Here is a 4,755-nt window from a genome sequence, read left to right as displayed (position 1 = left end):
CCTTTCATGTTTTCAGCATTGATAATAACAAGAAATGTTTCTTGAGCACCAAGCATATTAGAATGATTTCTGAAGGATCATGTGACACTGAAGACTGGAGTAATGATGCTGAAAATTCAGCTTTGCATCACAATAATGTATTAAAATAGAAAACAACTACCATATTACTGTTTTTACACTTCTTTTGGACTGAAGCACTGCAACACCCGCTGACTGCCATTAAACAGCTTGAAAGATCAAAGACTATTTTTAATATAACTCCGACTGGATTCGTCTGAAAGAAGAAAGTCATATACACCTAGGATGCCTTGAGGGTGAGTAATTTATGGGCTAATTTTCATTTTTGGGTGAACTAACCCTTTAATACTTTTATTCAGCAAGAATGCATTAAATTGATAAAGTGACTGTAAAGACTTTTATGTCACAAAAGATTTCTATTTCATAATTATTTATATTTCTTAATTTTTAATATATATCAGTTTCCACAAAAAGTTTCAGAAATGAGTATTTAATAAGAAATGTTTGCTGAGCAGCAAATCAACATATTAGAATGATTTCTGAAGGATCATGTGACACTGAAGACTGGAGTAATGATGCTGAAAATTCAGCTTTGCATCACAATAATGTATTAAAATAGAAAACAACTACCATATTACTGTTTTTACTGTATTTTTAAACAAATAAATGCAGCCTTGGTGCATAAGAGATTTTTTTTTAAACATTTAACAATCTTAACAACACAGTTTTTATGACTTTGAAATTAGATCTGTGCTGAAGACAAACCAGGAGACATATTATGCCCATTTTTACAATATGTAATATAAGTCTCTGGTGTCCCCAGAATGTGTCTGTGAAATTCCAGCTCAAAATACTCCACAGATCATTTATTATAACATTTTGAAAATGCCTATTTTGAGTGGAAGCAGAAACACGCTATTTCTGGGCCTGTTTATTTAAATGCAAATGAGCTGCTGCTCCCTGCCCCCTTTTCCAGAATAGAGCTGCTCCATTACAGCTTGGACCTGCTAAAAACATCTGTTCTGGTTCTGATAAACTGCTGGGAAATAAATCGCATGTATATTTTAGATCTGTGTGGCAGCAGCAATATAGGGGAGAGTGGGGTAAGATGAGCCACTTTTTACTTATGTGGTCCTCAAGATAAGGGAAAATGACGCAGAAGTACAATCAAAGTATCTAAAGTAACTTCAGGATGTTTCCTATCATTTTAAATTATCAGAATGTATCTATGACAAAAAGTTCTAAAAATATGGCTTCTTGTAAAAAAGTGTTCCTTTGGCGCAGTTTGCCATGTGAGTACTAAACTAAGTTCTCATTCACACACAAGTTTACGTTAAAAACACACATGACTTAAAAAAACAGTCGGTTATGTCTGTGAAGGTAAACTGCTGGGAAATAAATCGCATGTATATTTTAGATCTGTGTGGCAGCAGCAATATAGGGGAGAGTGGGGTAAGATGAGCCACTTTTTACTTATGTGGTCCTCAAGATAAGGGAAACAGTCTTATTTCTTTTCTTAAAGCTAATGTAAACAACATAAAACCAACCAAATGAAAATTTAAATCTTTAATTGTTTGCATTTCTGAAACAATATGTTTAACACCAAAGTTGTAATCTTCCCAAAAACAGACTAAACAGAGTTTGTTGAGTAAAATTAAATAAAAAAAACTGAATTAGAACGAAGGAATAAATGTCACTGAAACTAATGAACAATTTAGTCAAAAGATTCTTGGCATGGTAGCTTTTCTGCAATGTCGAACAGGCCAAGGGACTACAGGTGGAAAGATATATCTGATCATAATGTGATGAAAAGCATCTTCTGGTTCTTATCAGAGCTTGCTTACTAATTCAGGCTAATATTTAGCTAAATGATTTACATGTTTTTTTTTATACATTGCCAAATCACTTATATGCATCATAAATATTTTTAGGCCTGGATAAATTTACTTTGATGTAACAGCCATTACATATGTTATGCAAATTTTTTTTTTAAAGTAAAAGCAGTTTTTAAAGTAATTGGGTGCCTTCCACTCCTCCCGTGTGTTTCTTCTTTTCACAGTCTGGCAGAAATTATGGGTGGTTTCAAAATATATGGTCACATGACAATAAAAGTGTACAGTTGGCAAGATACTTACCCACTGGCTCATCTTACCCCACTCTCCCCTACAGTAAATAAATCAATAAATCCACTGCTCTCTTGTCTCCTCTGAGGCTGGGACTCTAAATAGTGTTCTGTGCTCGTCTGTGCAGCCAAAGACAGAACAGTTAGCGTGTTTTGCTCAAACTTTCACCATGGCATTAGAGCTAGTACACCGTTGTCGCTTGCGAAAACACAATAACGGCGCCGTGGGTGTAAATTTACAGATTAAGGGGCGGTAATATTATAATGAGATCCCTTTGCCACGTCACCAAGGGAGCGAAATCAGACACGCTCGTTTTCTCAGACGCTTGCAGAAAAAGGCTTACCAAAACCAAGTTACTGGGTTAATCTTTTTCACGTTTCCTTGGTTGGTAGATGCACCGGGGACCTGATTATAGCACTTAAAACCTGGAAAAGTCAGATTTACATATGTCACCTTTAACTTCAGTGGTATGACAGAAGTTCAGCCAAAGGTAAATATTAACGTTAAATGTAATGTGGTAAACTGAGCCTAGGTGTCATGTGATGGACATTTTGCATCATCTCAGAAAACAGAAGATGACTGACGATATAAACAGTTCGAGGGTGTAATCACAGCATGCAGTAACTAACCAGTGTCTTGTTTCTGTAGGGTTAGAGAGTCAGTCAACCAATCAAATCAACCTTAGAAATAACTGCTTTCAAATTGAAGTATGAGAATAGAATTTTAAAAGAGCAATTTGATGAAACTTCCAGAAATAATGATCTAGAAAACATCCCTGCTTGTACTGGTTTTCCCCACATGGGATTCAACAAATAACAAAATAGCAAAAGTGGAAAACCACCATCAGTCGAGCAGTTTAGTTCAGGTTTCAGACAAGCCATTTATGGGCATGGCCTCTTTATGACATTTCCCTGTGCATTTAGAAAACAACTTCCTTGAGAAGTTTTCCAAGTAAATTCAACCGCAGACAGTGTTTCAACAGAACACAAATCAAACAGGCAACTACAAACAAAACTTTATTTAACTTCAGGTTTGGAAGAACCTTTGCTGCAATGTTGAGTTGTGACAACTTGAGTTATGATTAGACAGTAAAGAAACCAAGTAGTCTTGATCAGCTTTAACAGAAATAGAATTAATTTCATGATAAATTGAGTATAACACACCAACATTATCAAAATGGTTTATCAAAAGTCAACTGACAAAAGAAAACTCGAACACATAAGAGCACCACAAATCCAGAGTACTATTCATCTACCGGCAATTTAATCAATCTTTGTTAGTTTCTACAAAAATAATGAATAGCTTAATTATAAAATAAAAATTCATATTTGACAATCTATTGAAACAGTGCAAAATAAAAACAAGCTGGTCTTCCAGGGGAAGTACAGAGCATCCCTAGCTAAACAAGTTTGTCTCATTTCCTCTTTCTCAGGCTTTGAGTTTCATACTTGGAAAAACACGTCCTGTCACTCAGGCATTTGTTGATTTTCTTATGTTATGTTGCATATTTCAAATGGCAATAGATTTAACAACTTCAACCAGTGCTTTCTGTATTGCTAATGGCCCATTGGGTCCAGTAAAATACAATAATGTGATTTACTCTTTTCATTTAGCAGGAGCAAAGCCCACGCGGTCTGCCTCCCTGTCAAACACAGTGTAGTAACGGCCGATGAACACATCTCCCAGAATCCACAGCGGCCCGGCGGGGGGCGGGATATCCATAGCCATAAAGCCAGACAGACAAACACTCACACCCATGTGAGTCACCTGAGAAAAGATAGAAGTGAGTTAAATTGATGTAAAGTGTTCAATTATTCAATGCTGTATTCAGTTCCAAAATAGTTTTATTGACTGTCCTAAGATTCAATTCGATTCCAAACATAAAAGCAACAGAAATTGTTTGATTTTCAGTGTGCAAGAAAAAGAAAATCATCCTATGCAATGTCATCCTTGATGTAATTAAAGGAATAGTTCACCCAAACATGAAGATTTGCTGAACGTTTACCCTCAAGCCATCCAAGATGAGTTTGTTCTCTTCATCAGAACAGATTTGGAGGAACTGAACATCAAAACACTTGATTTTGGACCAATGGATCCTCTGCAGTGAATGGGTGCCGTCAGAATGAGAGTCTAAACGGCTGATAAAAACATCACAATAACATCACTCTATCTAGTCCATCAGTTAATGTCTTGTGAAGTGAAAAGCTGCATGTTTATAAGTCACAAATCCAACATGGACTTTAAACACGCATCTTTTCACTTCACAACACATTAACTGATGGGCTGGAGTTGTGTGGATTACTTGTGGAGTATTGCAACGTTTTTATCAGCTGTTTGGCACCCATTCATTGCAGAGGATCCCATTTTCCTTTCCTTTTTTAAAGGGATAGTTCACCCAAAAATGAAAATTTGATATTTATCTGCTTACCCCCAGGGCATCCAAGATGTAGGTGACTTTGTTTCTTCAGTAGAACACATATGATGTTTTTTTAACTCCAACTGTTGCAGTCTATCAGTCGTATAATGCATGGCAATGGTAACAAAATCTATGAGTGTAAAAAAAACATGCACAGACCAATCCAAATTAAACCCTGGGGCTCGTGACGACACATTG

Source organism: Sinocyclocheilus rhinocerous, unplaced genomic scaffold (assembly GCF_001515625.1).
Source record: "Sinocyclocheilus rhinocerous isolate Xijiao unplaced genomic scaffold, SAMN03320098_v1.1 scaffold154, whole genome shotgun sequence".
In the NCBI taxonomy this organism is placed as follows: domain Eukaryota; kingdom Metazoa; phylum Chordata; class Actinopteri; order Cypriniformes; family Cyprinidae; genus Sinocyclocheilus; species Sinocyclocheilus rhinocerous.
Note: the sequence above shows the minus strand (reverse complement) of the source record.